At 38.6% G+C, this 19,258-nt stretch overlaps 7 non-coding genes across 7 annotated transcripts; all 7 read left to right on the plus strand.

The window, feature by feature from the left end:
• Positions 1 to 821: 821 nt before the first annotated feature.
• Positions 822 to 893, plus strand: TRNAC-GCA (transfer RNA cysteine (anticodon GCA)). Its single transcript has one exon. It is a non-coding gene; the product is annotated as a tRNA-Cys (tRNA).
• An 895-nt stretch (positions 894 to 1,788) lies between these two features.
• On the plus strand, positions 1,789 to 1,860 carry TRNAC-GCA (transfer RNA cysteine (anticodon GCA)). The gene has a single exon. It is a non-coding gene; the product is annotated as a tRNA-Cys (tRNA).
• Positions 1,861 to 3,118: 1,258 nt separating this feature from the next.
• TRNAC-GCA (transfer RNA cysteine (anticodon GCA)) lies at positions 3,119 to 3,190 on the plus strand. The gene has a single exon. It is a non-coding gene; the product is annotated as a tRNA-Cys (tRNA).
• Positions 3,191 to 4,425: 1,235 nt separating this feature from the next.
• Positions 4,426 to 4,497, plus strand: TRNAC-GCA (transfer RNA cysteine (anticodon GCA)). The gene has a single exon. It is a non-coding gene; the product is annotated as a tRNA-Cys (tRNA).
• Positions 4,498 to 5,443: 946 nt separating this feature from the next.
• Positions 5,444 to 5,515, plus strand: TRNAC-GCA (transfer RNA cysteine (anticodon GCA)). The gene has a single exon. It is a non-coding gene; the product is annotated as a tRNA-Cys (tRNA).
• Positions 5,516 to 6,336: 821 nt separating this feature from the next.
• TRNAC-GCA (transfer RNA cysteine (anticodon GCA)) lies at positions 6,337 to 6,408 on the plus strand. The gene has a single exon. It is a non-coding gene; the product is annotated as a tRNA-Cys (tRNA).
• A 2,507-nt stretch (positions 6,409 to 8,915) lies between these two features.
• Positions 8,916 to 8,987, plus strand: TRNAC-GCA (transfer RNA cysteine (anticodon GCA)). Its single transcript has one exon. It is a non-coding gene; the product is annotated as a tRNA-Cys (tRNA).
• Positions 8,988 to 19,258: the final 10,271 nt, after the last annotated feature.

Here is a 19,258-nt window from a genome sequence, read left to right on the forward strand (position 1 = left end):
CCCGATTCAAATACATCAAGGGTGGACTCCTACAACACTCAGAAACTAGGATTATTAATTTCAAATCTTTGCACACGTACATGATACAAATACTATTGCCATGAATCTTGTTGGATATTGGAATTAAACAAAACAATCCATGAAGGGTGCATAGCTCAGTGGAAGAGCAATCGGCTGCAATCCCAAAGATCATTAGTTCAATCTTGGTTGCGCTCTAAAACAAGAAGATTAGGTATTAGCTTGAAAAACACTTACATCCGAAGATTATTAATTACAAAATGTTACACACAAACATGCATATGCCTTATGTGTCAAATGTTTCAAATCTAAGATGCCTATCTCAGTGGTAGAAGAATCGGTCATAGTACGATAGGTGATCACTTCAATCTTCCTTGTGCCCTAAATCAAGAAGAGTATAAATGACCTCCAAGAACAGTCCCAGCCTGAGATTATTAATTTCAAATCTTTGCAACGAACATGCGTATCCCTTATCTGTCCAAGATTATTAATCAAGAAGAGTAATAGTTGATCACGACTTTAGCTTATTCATTTCAAATAATTGCATAGGAACATGCGTATCCGTGATGTGTCAAATATGGCACTTAATTTCGGTAAATGGAGAGCGCGAACGCACGTTGCCTCAGTCTATGTGTACTTAGGGCTTTGATTACTTTTGGCCCGATTCAAATACATCAAGGGTGGAGTGCAACAACACTCACAAAGTACGATGATTAATTTCAAATATTTGCACACAAACATGATACAAATACTATTGCTAGGAGTCTTGTTGGATATTAGAGTTGAACAAAAAAATCCAAGAAGGGTGCATAGCTCAGTGGTAGAGCATTCGGCTGCAGTCCGATAGGTCATCAGTTCAATCCTGGTTGCGCCCTAAAACCGGAAGAGTAGGTATTACCATTAACAACACTTACATCGTACGAATATTAATTACAAAATGGTAGGCACAAACATGCATATGCCTTATGTGTCGAATGTTTCAAATCTAAGATGATATGAATACTAGCGGTATGAAACATGATATGAATACTATTGATAAGACGTCTTTAATACAGGGTATGGGAATAAACACAAAAACGAATAATAAGTGCATAGCTCGGTGGTAGAACAATCGGTCGTAATGCGATAGGTGATCAGTTCAATCCTGCTTGTGCCCTAAATCAAGAAGAGTATAAATTACCTCCCACCACACTTAGAGCCCGAGATTATTAATTTCAAATCTTTGCAAACGAACATGGGTATCCCTTATGTGTCAAATATAACACAAACATGCATATGTATTATGTTTCGAATGTTTCAAATCTAAGATGATTTGAATATTTTCGGCAAGAAGTATTCTTGGATATTGGAATAAACAAAAGAGCCAATCATTGGTGCAGAGCTCAATGGTGGACCAAACGGTTGCAGTCCGATAGGTAATCAACTTAATCCTCATTGTGCCGTAAAGCAAGAAGACTGTAGACTACTTTTTACAACACTTACCAGTTTAGCTTATTAATTTCAAATGATTCCACAGGAACATGCGTATCCCAAGTGTGTCAAATATGGCACTAAATTTCAGCGAATGCTGAGTACGAACGCACGTTGGTCCACTCTATGTGTACTTAGGGTTTTGATTACTTTTGGCCCAATTCAAATACATCAAGGGTGGACTGCAATAACACTCAGAAACTAAGATTATTAATTTCAAATATTTGCACACGTACATGATACAAATACTATTGCCAAGAATCTTGTTGGATATTGTAGTGAAACAAAAGAATCCATGAAGGGTGCATAGCTCAGTGGTAGAGCAATCGGCTGCAGTCCGATAGGTCATCAGTTCAATCCTGGTTGTGCCCTAAAACAAGAAGAGTAGGTATTAGCATTAACAACACTTACATCGTAAGAGTATTAATTACAAAATGGTAGGCACAAACATGCAAATGCCTTATGTGTCGAATGTTTCAAATCTAAGATGCCTATCTCATTGGTAGAACTATCGGTCCTAGTGCGGTAGGTCATCAGTTCAATCCTCGTTGTGCCGTAAATCAAGAAGAGTATAAATTACCTCCAACAACACTCCCAGCCCGAGATTATTAATTTCAAATCTTTGCAAACGAAAATGCGTATCCCTTATCTGTCAAATATAACACAACCATGCATATGTGTTATGTTTCGAATCTATGATGATATGAATACTATCGCCAAGAAGTATTCTTGGATAATGGAATAAACTAAACAACCAATCATGGGTACATAGCTTAATGGTGAAGCAATCGGTTGTAGTCGAATAGGTCATCAATTTAATCCTCATTGTGCCCTAAAGCAAGAAGAATATAGATTACCTCCAACAACACTCACAACTTGAGCTTATTGATTTCAAATAATTGCATAGGAACATGGGTATCCGTGATGTGTCAAATATGGCACTTAATTTCGGTAAATGGAGAGCGCAAACACACGTTGCCTCAGTCTATGTGTACTTAGGGGTTTGATTACTTTTGGCCCGATTCTAATACATCAAGGGTGGATTGCAACAATACTCACAAAGAAAGATTATTAATTTCAAATCTTTGCACACGAACATTATACAAATACTATTGCCAAGAATCTTGTTGGATATTAGAGGCTTCATGAAGAAGCGCTTCCTCCTCACGCATAGCGCTTCATCCGGCCGGGCCGGCATTTACCCAACTTGGAATTAACTTCATCAAGTCAGTACAGTTAACGAAAGGACGCTGGCGCTTCCCTTTGAGATTCCCTCTAGCCGCAGGTTCCCCTACGACTACCATGGTACGACTTCACCCCAATCCCTGACCCAACCGTGATATGCTTTTTTACACTCACCAGTCATAGAATCATACTAGTTATACCACTTATTCCCAATAGATAGAATAATTGATTACTGTCACCAGCTATAAACTTGTTTGTTGCCTTCTGGTCTAAGAAGAATTACCATTATATAACCTAAAAGATGCATACAAACAGCTGTTGTCCAAGTTGAGAGCAAATGATATCTTAAATCTATTAATAATTTTTTTGGATCGACCGAACCTGTCAGCATATGTAATCTTTTTGATAATAAAATTTAAAGACTTTGAACAAAAGAATCCATGAAGGGTGCATAGCTCAGTAGTAGAGCAATCGGCTGCAGTCCGATAGGTCATCAGTTCAATCCTGGTTACGCCCAAAAACAAGAAGAGTAGGTATTCCCATTAGCAACACTTACATCCTGAGAATATTAATTACAAAATGGTAGACACAAACATGCATATGACTTATGTGTCGAATGTTTCAAATCTAAGATTATCTGAATACTAGCTGTAAGAAACATTCTAAAATGACATGAATACTATTTATAAGACATGTAAGAAACATTCTAAGATGATATGAATACTATTGATAACAAGTCTTTAATACAGGGTATTGGAATAAACATAAGAACGAATAATAAGTGCATAGCTCGGTGGTAGACCAATCGGTCGTAGTGCGATAGGTGATCAGTTCAATCCTCCTTGTGCCCTAAATCGGTGGTAGAACAATCGGTCGTAGTGTGATAGGTGATCAGTTCAATCCTCCTTGTGCCCTAAATCAAGAGGAGTATAAATTACCTTCAACAACACTCACAGCCCGAGATAATTAATTTCAAATATTTGCAAACGAACATGGGTATCCCTTATGTGTCAAATATAACACAAACATGCATATGTATTATGTGTCGAATGTTTCAAATCTAAGATGATATGAATATTATCGGCAAGAAGTATTCTTGCATATTGGAATAAACCAAAGAGCCAATCATGGGTACATAGCTCAATGGTGGAGCAAACGGTTGGAGTCCGATAGGTAATAAACTTAATCCTCATTGTGCCCTCAAGCAAGAAGAATATATACTACCTCCAACAACACTTACAATTTGAGCTAATTCATTTCAAATAATTGCATAGGAACATTCGTATCCTTGATGTGTCAAATATGGCACTTCATTTCGGTGCATGGAGAGCGCGAACGCACGTTGCCTCAGTCTATGTGTACTTAGGGTTTTGATTACTTTTGGCCCGATTCAAATACATCAAGGGTGGACTGCAACAACACTCACAAAGTAAGATTATTAACTTCAAATCTTTGCACACGAACATGATACAAATACTATTGCGAAGAATCTTGTTGGATATTAGAGTTAAACAATTAGATCAATATCTTGTTTTTGGGGGGTTTCATTAGAAAAAGGTTTTCTGATGCTGTCATGTACATCAAATTTTTTTTCCAGTTACATAGCAAATCTACTTGCTAAGCCTCTCAAGGAATCAGAAAGCCCAGTGTATTGCGATGCGTGACTCGATCGTATATTTCGATCACCACAGACTAAACCCAACCTGTCATCTCATACGACGATGGGATGCCTCCACTTCCGAAATCCATGAAGGGTGCATAGCTCAGTGGTAGAGCAATCAGCTGCAGTCCGATAGGTCATCAGTTCAATCCTGGTTGCGCCCTAAAACAAGAAGAGTAGGTATTACCATTAACAACACTTACATCCTAAGAATATTAATTACAAAATGGTAGCCACAAACATGCATATGCCTTATGTGTCGAATGTTTCAAATCTAAGATTATCTGAATACTAGTTGTAAGAAACATTCTAAAATGATATGAATACTATTGATAACAACTGTAAGAAACATTCTAAGATGATATAAATACTATTGATAAGACGTCTTTAGAACAGGGTATTGGAATAAACCCAAGAACGAATAATAACTGCATAGCTTGGTGGTAGAACAATCGGTCGTAGTGCGATAGGTGATCAGTTCAATCCTCCTTGTGCCCTCAAGCAAGAAGAGTATAAATTACCTCCAATAACACTCACAGCCCAAGATAATTAATTTCAAATCTTTGCAAATGAACATGGGTATCCTTATGTGTCAAATATAACACAAACATGCATATGTATTATGTGTCGAATGTTTCAAATCTAGGATGATATGAATATTATCGGCAAGAAGTATTCTTGTATATTGGAATAAACAAAATGGCCAATCATGGGTGCATAGCTCAACGGTGGAGCAAACGGTTGCAGTCCGATAGGTAATAAACTTAGTCCTCATTGTGCCCTAAATAAGGAAGGGTATAGATTACCTGCTACAAAACTGACAAGTTAAGCTTATTAATTTCAAATTAATGCACAGGAACATTCGTATCCGAAGTGTGTCAAATATGGCACTGAATTTCAGCGAATGGTGAGTGCGAACGCACGTTGGCCCACTCTAGGTCTACTGAGCGTTTTGATTACTTTTGGCCCGATTCAAATACATGAAGGGTGAACTCCAATAACACTCAGAAACGAATATTATTAATTTCAAATCTTTGCACACGTACATGATACAAATACTATTGCCAAGAATTTTGGTGGATATTGGAGTTAAACAAAAGAATCCATGAAGGGTGCATAGCTCAGTGGTAGAGCAATCGGCTGCAATCCGATAGGTCATCAGTTCAATCTTGGTTGAGCCCTAAAACATGCAAATGCATTATGTGTCGAATGTTTCAAATCTAAGATGCTATGAATACTAGCCGTATGAAACATGATATGAATACTATTGATAAGACGTCTTTAATGCAAGGTATTGGAATAAACAAAAACGAATAATAAGTGCATAGCTCCGTGGTAGAACAATCGGTCGTAATGCGATAGGTGATCAGTTCCATCCTCGTTGTGCCCTAAATCAAGAAGAGTATAAATTACCTCCCACCACACTTAGAGCCCGAGATTATTAATTTCAAATCTTTGCAAATGAACATGGGTATCCCTTATGTGTCAAATATAACACAAACATGCATATGTATTATGTGTCGAATGTTTCAAATCTAAGATGATTTGAATATTTTCGGCAAGAAGTATTCTTGGATATTGGAATAAACAAAAGAGCCAATCATGGGTGCATAGCTCAATGGTGGAGCAAATGGTTGCAGTCCGATACGTAATCAACTTAATCCTCATTGTGCCCTAAAGCAAGAAGAGTATAGATTACCTTCTACAACACTCTCATGTTTAGCTTATTAATTTCAAATGATTGCACAAGAACATGCGTATCCCAAGTGTGTGAAATATGGCACTGAATTTCAGTGAATGGTGAGTGCGAACGCACGTTGGCCCATTCTATGTCTACTGAGGGTTTTGATTACTTTTGGCCCGATTCGAATACATCAAGGGTGGACTCCAACAACACTCAGAAACTAGGATTATTAATTTCAAATCTTTGCACACGTACATGACACAAATACTATTGCCATGAATCTTGTTGGATATTGGAATTAAACAAAAGAATCCATGAAGGGTGCATAGCTCAGTGGTAGAGCAATCGGCTGCAGTCCGATAGGTCATCATTTCAATCTTGGTTGCGCCCTAAAACATGAAGAGTAGGAAATAGCTTTAACAACACCTACCTCCGAAAAATATTAATTACAAAATGTTACACACAAACATGCATATGCCTTATGTGTCAAATGTTTCAAATCTAAGATGCCTATCTCATTGGTAGAACTATCGGTCCTAGTGCGGTAGGTCATCAGTTCAATCCTCGTTGTGCCCTAAATCAAGAAGAGTATAAATTACCTTCAACAACACTCACAAGCTGAGATAATTAATTTCAAATATTTGCAAACGAACATGGGTATCCCTTATGTGTCAAATATAACACAAACATGCATATGTATTATGTGTCGAATGTTTCAAATCTAAGATGATATGAATATTATCGGCAAGAAGTACTCTTGGATGTTGGAATAAACCAAAGAGCCAATCATGGGTACATAGCTCAATGGTGGAGCAAACGGTTAGAGTCCGATAGGTAATCAACGTAATCCTCATTGTGCCCTCAACCAAGAAGAATATAGATTACCTCCAACAACAGTCACAACTTGAGCTTATTTATTTCAATTAATTGCATAGCAACATGCGTATCCCTGATGTGTCAAATATGGCACTTCATTTTGGTGCATGGAGAGCGCGAACGCACGTTGCCTCAGTTTGATACAAATACTATTGCCAAGAATCTTGTTGGATATTGGAGTTAAACAAAAGAATCCATGAAGGGTATAGCTCAGGGGTAGAGCAATCGGCTGCAGTCCGATAGGTCATCAGTTCAATCCTGGTTGTGCCCTAAAACAAGAAGAAATGTTACACACAAACATGCATATGCCTTATGTGTGAAATGTTTCAAATCTAAGATGCCTATCTTAGTGGTAGAACTATCTGTCCCAGTACGGTAGGTCATCAGTTCAATCCTCCTTGTGCCCTAAATCAAGATGAGTATGAATTACCTCCAACAACATTCACAACCGGAGATCATTAATTTCAAATCTTTGCAAACGAGCCCGAGATTATTAATTTCAAATCTTTGCAAATGAACATGCGTATCGCTTATATGTCATATATAACACAAACATGAATATGTATTATGTTTTGAATGTTTAAAATCTATGATGATATGAATACTATCGCCAAGAAGTATTCTTGGATAGTGGAATAAACTAAACAACAAATCATGGGTACATAGCTTAATGGTGAAGCAATCAGTTATAGTCGGATGGGTCATCAATTTAATCGTCATTGTGCCCTAAAGCTAAATAAATATAGATTACGGCCAACAACACTCACAACTTGAATTTATTAATTTCAAATAATTGCATAGGAACATGTGTATCCCTGATGTGTCAAATATGGATCTTAATATCGGTGAATGGAGAGCGCGAACACACGTTGCCTCAGTATATGTGTACTTAGGGTTTTGATTACTTTTGGCCTGATTCAAATACATCAAGGGTGGACTACAACAACACTCACAAAGTAAGATTATTAATTTCATATCTTTGCACACGAACATGATACAAATACTATTGCCAAGAAGCTTGTTGGATATTAGAGTTAAACAAAAGAATCCATGAAGGATGCATAGCTTAGTGGTAGAGCAATCGGCTGTAGTCCGATAGGTCATCAATTCAATCCTGGTTGCGCCCTAAAACAAGAAGAGTAGGTATTACCATTAACAACACTTACATCGTAAGAGTATTAATTACAAAATGGTAGGCACAAACATGCAAATGCCTTATGTGTCGAATGTTTGAAATCTAAGATGATATGAATACTAGTTATAAGAAACATGATATGAATACTATTGATAAGACGTCTTTAATACAGGGTATTGAAATAAACACAAAAACGAATAATAAGTGCATAGCTCGGTGGTAGACCAATCGGTCGTAGTGCGATAGGTGATCAGTTCAATCCTCCTTGTGCCCTAAATCAAGAAGATTATAAATTACCTCCAACAACACTCACACCCCGAGGTTATTAATTTCAAATCTTTGCAAATGAACATGGGTATCCCTTATGTGTCAAATATAACACAAACATGTATATGTATTATGTGTCGAATGTTTCAAATCTAAGATGATATGAATATTATCGGCAAGAATTATTCTTGGATATTGGCATAAACAAAAGGGCCAATTATGGGTGCATAGCTCAATGGTGGAGCAAATGGTTGCAGTCCGATACGTAATCAACTTAATTCTCATTGTGCCCTAAAGCAAGAAGAGTATAGATTACCTCCTAAAACACGCACAAGTTGAGCTTATTAATTTCAAATTATTGCACAAGATCAGGCCTATGCCAAATGTGTCAAATATGGCACTGAATTTCAGCGAATGGTGAGTGCGAACGGACGTTGGCCCACTCTATGTCTACTGAGGGTTTTGATTACTTTTTGCCCGATTCAAATACATCAAGGGTGGACTCCAACAACACTCAGAAACTAAGATTATTAATTTCAAATCTTTGCACACGTACATGGTACAAATACTATTGCCAAGAATCTTGGTGGATATTGGAGTTAAACAAAAAAATCCATGAAGGGTGCATAGCTCAGTGGTAGAGCAATCGGCTGCAGTCCGATAGGTCATCAGTTCAATTCTGGTTGCGCCCTAAAACAAGAAGAGTAGGTATTAGCTTTAACAACACTTACATCCGAAGATTATTAATTACAAAATGTTACACACAAACATGCATATGCCTTATGTGTCAAAATTTCAAATCTAAGATGCCTATCTCAGTGGTAGAACTATCGGTCCGAGTGCGGTAGGTCATCAGTTCAATCCTCCTTATGTCCTAAATCAAGAAGAGTATGAATTACCTCCAACAACACTTACAACCTGAGATTATTAATTTCAAATCTTTGCAAACGAACATGTGTATCCCTTATGTGTCAAATATAACACAAACATGCATATGTATTATGTTTCGAATGTTTCAAATCTAAGATGGGATGAATACTATTGGCAAGATGTATTCTGGGATATTGGAATAAAATAAAGAACCAATCAGGGGTGCATAGCTTAATCGTGAAGCAATCGGTTGTAGTCGGATAGGTCATCAATTTAATCGTCATTGTGCCCTAAAGCAAGAAGAATATAGATTACCTCCAACAACACTCAGAACTTGAGCTCATTCATTTCAAATAATTGCATAGGAACATACGTATCCCTGATTTGTCAAATATGGCACTTAATTTCGGTGAATGGAGAGGGCGAACGCACGTTGCCTCACTCTATGTCTACTGAGGGTTTTCATTACTTTTGGCCCGATTCAAATACATCAAGGGTGGACTGCAACAACACTCACAAATTAAGATTATTAATTTCAAGTCTTTGCACACGAACATGATACAAATACTATTGCCAAGAATCTTGTTGGATATTAGAGTTAAACAAAACAATTCGTCCTGGGAGCATAGCTCAATGGTAGAGCAATCGGCTGCAGTCCGATAGGTCATTAGTTTAATCCTGGTTGCGCCCTAAAACAATAAGAGTAGGTATTATCTTTTACAACACTTACATCCTAAGAATATTAATTGTAAAATGGTAGACACAAACATGCATATGCCTTATGTGTCGAATGTTTCAAATCGAAGATGATTTGAATACTAGATGTAAGAAACATTCTAAGGTGATATGAATACTATTGATAGGACTTCTTTAATACAGGATGTTGGAATAAACACAAGAACGAATAATAAGTGCATAGCTCGTTAGTAGAACAATTGGTCGTAGTGCGATAGGTGATCAGTTCAATCCTCCTTGTGCCGTAAATAAGGAAGAGTATAAATTACCTCCAACAACACTCACCAACCCCTGACATTATTAATTTCAAATCTTTGCAAACGAACATGCGTATCCCTTATGTGTGAAATATAACACAAACATGCATATGCATTATGTGTCGAATGTTTCAAATCGAAGATGATATGAATACTATCGGCAAGAAGTATTCTTGGATATTGGAATAAACAAAAGAACCAATCATGGGTGAATAGCTCAATGGTGCAGCAAACGGTTGCAGTCCGATAGGTCATCAATTTAATCCTTCTTGTGCCCTAAAGCAAGAAGAATATAGATTACCTCCAACAACACTCACAACTTTATGTTATTAATTTTAAATTATTGCGCAAGAACATGGGTATGCCTGATGTGTCAAATGTGGCACTTAATTTCGCCGAATGGACAGCGCGAACGCACGTAGCCTCACTCTATGTCTATTGAGAGTTTTGATTACTTTTGGCCTGATTCAAATCCATCAAGGGTGGAATGTAACAACACTCACAAAGTAAGATTATTAATTTCAAATCTTTGCACACAAACATGATACAAATACTATTCGCAAGATTCTTGTTAGATATTGGAGTTAAACAAAAGAATCAAGGGTGCATAGCTCAGTGGTAGAGGAATCGGGTGTAGTCCAATAGGTCATCAGTTCAATCTTGGTTGCGCCCTAAAACCAGAAGAGTAGGTATTACCTTCAACATCATTTACATCCTATGAATATTAATTTCAAATTGTTACACACAAACATGCATATGCCCTATGTGTCGAATGTTTCAAATCTAAGATGATATGAATAGTAGATGTAAGAAACATTTTAAGATGATAGGAATTTTAATTTCAAATTGTTACACACAAACATGCATATGCCCTATGTGTCGAATGTTTCAAATCTAAGATGATATGAATAGTAGATGTAAGAAACATTTTAAGATGATAGGAATACTATTGATAAGACGTCCTACAGGATATTGGAATAAACACAACAACGAATAATAGGTGCATAGGTTAGTGGTAGAAGAATCAGTCGCAGTGTAGTAGGTTATCTATTCAATCCTCCTTTTGCCCTAAATCGAGAAGAGTATAAATTACCTCCAACAACATAAGGGATATTGGAGTTTGTAACTACAAGACTCGTGGAGCATGGGGAATGTGAAAGCTCATAAGTTATGTGTCATAGAATATGATTCTATGACTCATACTAAATGCTAGAATACAAAGAGGTGACATAATGCTGACTTTTGGCTGTTGGAGTGTCTATTCACTCTCAAAGTGAGTTCACACACTAGAGCTAGTTGAGCTTGATTCTCAACACGCTCCCTGAAGCTCAAGTCGGGTCGATTTCAGACGGTATCCTAAATCCGCTTTGACTCGCATTCCAGAGTCCGCGTCGACTCGCATTTTTGCGGAGTTGCGGAATCCGTGCTCCAGCTTGCGTTGTGCGTAGTGGCGAAGTTTGTGCTTCGGCTTGCGTCTTTCTTCGCGGCTTTGTGCGGTAGATCGGCTCTTTGCGGATTTGTTACGTGGTTGCGTAATCCACACGTTCTTGGGTAGCGGGCGCGGCTAGCGGAATCCACGCGTTATTGCGCATGTCTTCAGTACTCCCCTCCATGCTTGGCAGGTCAGCGATCGTCAATCCGAGATCGGTCATGAATTGCCACATCTTGTTGGCTCCTAAGGCTTTAGTGAAGATGTCGGCCGTTTGAAGATTTGTGCTAATGTGTTGTAGGTCGACATCGCCAGCTAGAACGCGCTCTCGGATGAAGTGATAGTGCACTTCGATGTGCTTTGTCCGCGCGTTGAACATCGAGTTCCGAGCCAGATAGATACTGCTCATGTTGTCGCAGTAAAGGGAAGTCAGATCCTTGATGGGTACGCCCAGATCCTTCAAAACCCTCTTGAGCCATACGGCTTCACACACGGCCACTGATGCGCCCCTGTATTCTGCCTCTGTGCTCGAAAGAGCGACAATTGGTTGCTTTTTGTTGCTCCAGGATATTGCTCTGCTACCGAGGGAGAAAACAAATCTGGAGGTTGATCTTCTATCGGCTTTGTAGCCGGCCCAATCGGTGTCTGTGTACCCCTCGAGTCGTATTGGCATCGCGGTCTTGTAGAGGATGCCGCAATCCATTGTGCCACTCACGTATCGTAGAACTCGCTTAGCGCAATCCAAGTGAGTATCACGCGGTGTTTGCATGAATTGGCTAAGGAGACCGACCAGATAATTGAGATCGGGTCGTGTGATCGTGAGGTAGATGAGACTCTCGATGAGTTGCCGATACTGAGTCGGCTCACACGCTTTGGTGTCGTAGTTCGCATCTAGTTTGAGATTGCGATCGAGCGGGATTGCCGCGGATTTGCACTCAGCCATACCGAACTTGTGTAACAAGTTGAGGATGTAGTGGGGTGAAAGCATGAGAGTGGAAACAATTAGCTATGTCCTTGACATAGCTAATTAGCTATGCAAAAAGCTACCATTGATAAATAGTCATTTTAGTAAAATGTCATCATTAATAAATTAACTATGCAAAAAACTACCATTGAAAATACTAGAGTGTTTTAATTACATATGTAAATGAGTGCCATAAATGTGCAACATAAACGTGCAACATAAATTGATATGCGCACCATAAATGTGTACCATAAATTATATATCGAATTCCTAGGTCCATTATGCATGATCCTTTGCCACATCACGTAGGCCATCTCTAGTTGAGTATTATGGGTTAGTTGCTACCAATGTTGCTAAACCCTATCGAGTCCACCTGCCGCCACTCTACACTCAGGGGCCGCCACTGTGCATTCCAAGCATCATCAAAGAGCTGTTCAATCTGACGGGGTTCTCTTCTCTGTGCCACTCTACACTCAGGGACCACTACTGTGTGTTCCAAGCATCATCAGTAACTGTTCAATCTGATAGGGTTCTCTTCTCTGTGCCACTCTACACTCAGGGGCTGCTACTGTGCGTTCCAAGAATCATCCGTAACTATTCAATCTGACGGGGTTCTCTTCTCTGTGCCACTCTACACTCAGGGGCCGCTACTGTGTCTTCCAAGCATCATCGGTAACTGTTCAATCTGACGGGGTTCTCTTCTCTGTGCTACTCTACACTCAGGGGCCGCTACTGTGCGTTCCAAGCATCATCGGTAACTGTTCAATCTAACGGGGTTCTCTTCTCTGTGCCACTCTACACTCAAGGGCCGCTACTGTGAAGGTCGTGTATTGCTGGCACTTTTCGACCCGACAGTGTTAACAACTCCACTGCCGCCATTATACTCTCAGGTGCCTTCTCTGTGCGTTCCAAGCATCATCGGTAACTGTTCAATCTGACGGGGTTCTCTCCTCCATTGCCATCATTCTACACTCTGTTGCCGCTACTGTCCAGTCCTGGATTGCTTCCACATTTTGATTTGACGGAGTTCACTCATCCAACGGCAACATTCTACACTCAGTTGTCGCCATTGGTCGGTCCTGGATCACCTCCTCAACTGTTCGATCCAACGGAGTGAACTCCTCTATTGTTCGGTCTTGGATTGCAATAACTTTTCTGTCTATTGATTATCTTGTGTATTGTTGTGTCTAATCTTGTGTATTGTGGAATATTTTTGTGTATTGTTGTTGCCCATAGCCATCTTAAATACTTGTTTTTTTTCCTGGAAATTTAGGGTTTTAATATGTCCAGCCAAATGGAAGGGGAAGAAGGGTGTTTAGAATTACCCGGCAATGATCATAAGGATAGGGATGATGCTATCAAGACACAACAAGCCATACGAAACTATTGGGCAGAAAAAAAAAGGAAACATCGTCAATTGTTGAAGGATACGAAAGCCACACTCAGTAAAGGTAAGGATAGTTTAGCTGAGAATGTAAGTAATGCGACTACCATCATAGAGAGAAAGGTTGTAGACTATTTCAATGTTCAAACCAAGCACATCAGCAATGAAGAAAAGAAGGTAGTACTTTATGGAATATGTAATGATCCATCGATAAAGGACTTAGTTGATTGTGATGGTCTTAATGCAAACATATCATCTATTTTAGTAAATAATCTTCGTAATAGTTTAGTATCCATGAGCAGGTCAGAAGATGATCTTGTCTTAAAAAGGTCTAGTCTAATGATGTTACTTAATAGTGATGTTGACGATATAAACATCAGTGAGCTATCTAAGGTAATTGGTGTTAGTAGAAAAACAGTGTACAATACAATGAACCGTATAATTTCCTCGGGTGAAGGAACTAGTCTACTAAAGCTAACTACAAGATGTAAGCCAATGACACCCATAACATTTGAAATCAAGGATGTAATCACAATGTTTTGGACTAATGAGAGTAGGGTTTCACCCAATAAAAAGGATTTATGCAGGAAACGTGTTGGAAGAAATCAATACGAGGAGCATCCCATTCATCTTCTTGATGTACCTTAGGTATTTACATTTATCTCAACATTTGTTTTGACTCTACATGGAAAGTTAATTAGCTCAGTTAGCAGAAAAGCTAATTAGCTTATCAGTTACATTTACCTCAGTTAGTTACTAGGATAGCTAATACATAGGTAACTGGCTACTCTCAATAGCTACTACCATGATAGCTAATTAGCTATTCTCAATAGCTAATCTAGTTATTACCAAATAATTAGCTACCAGAATAGCTAATTAGCTTTTAGGATAGCTAATTAGCTATTAGAATAGGGTTTTAGCTACCATGATAGCTAAATAGCTACTAGAATAGGTAATTAGCTACCATGATAGCTAATTAGCTACTATGATAGTTAGCTACTCTAGTTATTACCAGCTAATTAGCTACTAGGAAAGCTAATTAGCTACCATGATAGCTAATTAGATACTACGACAACTACTATGATACCATGATAGGTAATTAGCTACTAGAATAGCTAATTAGCTACTAGGAAAGCTAATTAGCTACCATGATAGCTAATTAGCTACTAGACCAACTAATTAGCTACCATGATAGCTAATTAGCTACTAGGATAGCTAATTAGCCACCATGATAGCTAATTAGCTACTAGACCAACTAATTAGCTACCATGATAGCTAATTAGCTACTAGGAAAGCTAACTAGCTACCATGATAGCTAATTAGCTACTAGGAAAGCTAATTAGCTACCATTATAGCTAATTAGCTACAAGGAAAACTAATTAGCTACCATGATAGCTAATTAGCTACTAGACCAACTAATTAGCTACTAGGATAGCTAATTAGCTACCATGATAGCTAATTAGCTACCATGATAGCTAATTAGCTACTAGGACAGCTAATTAGCTACCATGATAGCTAATTAGCTACTAGACCAGATAATAAGCTACTAGAACAACTAATTAGCTATTAGAATAACTAATTAGCTACTAGGATAGTTAGCTAGTTACGAGAATAACTAATTCCCCTTTATTACGTAGGTCGATTTATTTATTAGGTTCAAACGAATGCATCCAAATATCAAAGTTCAACTACGAACATTCGAGTTTCTTAAGCTACACTTTGTGAGATGCTTAAAGGATCGATACACATGTTGTTGCATTTACCATGTACATATGGGTTTTCTGAAGGACTCTGTTAATCTACTACGTCACCATAGCGCATCCCTAACTAATACAGTTTGCACATGTGGGTGCCCAATCTGTCGATCAAGCCCGCAAGAGGAGTGTAAATGATCTAAGCACGTTATCTCTTCCATGAGTTATTTATTAGATTCAATATTGTGTCCGAGAGAAACTGACGCTATCTTCCATAGTCATAAATGTGTCATGGGTTTATGTCAAGATTGTGGCCCTACTAGATTTAGGTGGTGTCCAAATGAATTGAGTAGTGAAATATTGATCTCTGTGAAGTTATTTGAGTCAGTGAACACCAATTTCGAAGGAAAGGTGTGTAAAAGAAAGGATCTAGTTCGGAAGATGCTTAAACCAAGGGATTTGGTGTCTCTGTTTGTAGTATCTCTAAGAAAGTTCATTAAACACAACTTCATTTATTCATGGCAGGCCCATCAATTTAAGACTTGCATATCTGATTTCCCAAATGATGTAGTAGTCTCAGTAGTAGATTTCGCAGAGAATTATACTTTCAAGTAGCAGAATGAAATTCAATCTATGCATTGGTGTTCAGTTCAGGTAACCATTTTTGTGCACATAACATATTTTCGAGTTTCAGGTGATGTTAAAAAAGTAATTCATTTCTTTATTTATGATGATAAGAAGCATGATACCTTGTTCGTCCAACACTGTTTTAAGTTACATTGGTAGTGGTTATTAGCTTAACGTTTGGAGCTTACTCAACATTGGGTCTGCGTCGCAATTCAAGGCTCGACGTCCATTTTATTTTGTGGGGAGGTATCCTGCTATAACAGGTTTGGAGATGAGCTGGACTTTTTTTTGATCTGGCCATGGTAAAGGTGAACATGATGGTCCAGGAGTTGTTATAAAGCGGGCACTTACCCATGAACAACTAAAGACAGATGGTGTGCACATGAATTGTGCATCACATGTAGTTGAATTTTTAAGAACAAATATGTCAACGAGTGCAACAGGTGTTTATTCCTTGCAAGTCCGAGATATCAAATGTGAATTTTATGAAGTAAATAGGGAGAAGACCTGGGAGTGCCAAGGAATTCCTGAATTGCGATCTCTGCATGCTGTTTGCGGTTATTCCAAGTTGGATGGTCATTGTATTGCGGTTAGAGAATTGACTTGTTTTTGCTTCCATTGTGTGCAGGGAAATTGGAGATATTGTCTAAACAAAGCATACATTCAGAATTGGGAGTATCACACTCTGAATGATAAGGAAGCAGTTGATGGAGAAACAGGGCAGAATGCTGACTTCACATATGAGGGACTTGGAGATACTTTGACTGATGTCCTGAACGTTCGGGATAACTTCGCTGTAAATGCTGAAGAAGGCAATTCAGAGGGTGCTGATTTCTATATATTGAAGTGCACGGTTAGTAAACAGTGTGCAAGGCAAAATATTGTAGATGCATGGGGAAATTTTGTATCTACTGGGACATTCTACATCGAAGGCATTTTTTATGCAAAACTAGATGACTACGAATATGTGTATAGGCTGTTAGAAGACAAACCAGCGGCGTACATGTACTCTCATTTGGTCAGGTGCATCAACGTCCCAATGTCAGAATACAATAGTTGCTCATGTTTATACATTGTTGGTGCTAATGTGTATGAATGTATTTACAATAGTATGCCATGGAATTTGTAGCTACAAGTAGCAATTACCATGTTCTCTTGTAAAATAAACATGTATTTCGCGAAAACAAGTAAATAAATTCGTTTGAGAATCAATTTCTTGTATACAGTCTGCTTTCTGTGCTTCTTTCTCAATAAAATCATGTCTTTTTTGTTAAGTTTTAGGTTATAAGTTATAGCGAAATAGTCATCAGTAGCTAATTAGCTGTATAAATGCAGCTAATTAGTTGTCAATAGCTAAATAGTCATCAATAGCATGAAATCAACAATCTGCAACATATCCCTCAAATTACACAGTAGATAAGTATAGTGGGAACAAGTAATTAAATTCTTCATTGAATAATGTCATCTCTTTACATATTTATAAATTACCATTGGAAATGTTTATAAATCTCCTATAAACAGCTAAGCTCTTGCTAGTTAGTGGAACGAGTCTACATATATTATCCGCATATCGAGCTCAGTATGGAGTCCACAACCATGCACCTAGTTGGCCGCTCACTGTTTGCACCTAGTACTGTTCAGGCATTTCCTCGGGTAGAATGAGACAGCATCTCCGAATATTGAAGTAGTGCCGGAAATGTTCTGTATCCAAAATCAATGTGTTGTCGGCATTATATTCAGGCTAAGTAGCCCAAAAATCAGAAAGTCTCTTGAATCTTGCAGCTTCCATTTGCTCACAATTTTCTCGTGCCCATTGACCTTTAAAATGACTTCGCCATTTTGGGAAGAATCTTGCTAAACACTTCCACACATCTGATTTTGGTTTTTCACTCCAAATAAACAAATCAAAGTATTGCACAACCCATTCTAGAAACTGATTCACGTCCCTCCTTGGCTGCATATCTCTCACACTCATCAAGACTTTATCAAGCTCCAAGATCAAGGCTCTTCTTTCGACTTCTAGTGGTTTAGGTTTCCATTCTTGAAACTGAGCCACTGTTACACCATTTTCTGGTAGGACACGATCAATCTCAATCAGCTCAGGTTCGACCGACACAATTGGCGTCCTTTTCCTCTTCAAACCCCTAGTCGACTACGTTGGGATTGGCTTCACATTCTGGTGCTCTTGTTTTGTCGACTTAGTTATCAATCCTTGGATTACCTCGGTGCATGTAGCTACTGATCTGCTCGATATCAGTCCATTGGTATCACATGCTGCATCTACCTGCAACATCAAGTCATCCGTGCAACATGCTTGATCAACATGTGTGACCAGATCACTTGTGTCAGTTGCTACATCTACTTTCAAGATGGGGCCCTTTAAACACGCCGCAACATCAACGGTATCCACACTGCCATTGGCCTTACGAGCAGTAGAATCAAACCCTTTAGACTCTGCAACATCAGAAAACACCAACATATTCACACTCACAAAGTAACTAACAGTCTCACAAAACAACATCCTGAACATCAAAGAGTTTCAGTCATAGAACAACACTCTTCAAATTATCTTGGAAAAACATCATAGAGTTCCATTACATAATGTGGATCAAGCAACAACCAATCTGAGGTTTTACTTGTCCAACAGGATAGTAAAACTTCCTAAAACCCTAGCAAAATCCCTAAGCTAAGAATCATATCCAACTAATGGTATTTCGCTCCACTACGTCTGGGCCCCTTGACCGAGTAACTGGTCTTGTTCCCGATCGTGCCCCCTTCTTCAGCCTTTTTCTGGTCGGTTGCCCATTTAGCCTTGCTTCTTTCACCCAATGTGCAAGTGTGTCCTCCTTCGACAACCTTCCCATCACCTCAGCAGCTAATTGCACATGAGCCGTTTCTTGCGCTAGCTTTTCAAGTACAAAGGGATCTGTTTGGACATTTTCAGTAGTTGGGCTCGGTTTAGTGGAATCAAGGTCTTGAGATTCTAAGAAATGTTGCATCAAG

Source organism: Azolla caroliniana, unplaced genomic scaffold, assembly GCF_043228905.1.
Source record: "Azolla caroliniana isolate FFs.n. ecotype wild unplaced genomic scaffold, voAzoCaro1.0.p SCAF_11, whole genome shotgun sequence".
NCBI classification, from domain to species: domain Eukaryota; kingdom Viridiplantae; phylum Streptophyta; class Polypodiopsida; order Salviniales; family Salviniaceae; genus Azolla; species Azolla caroliniana.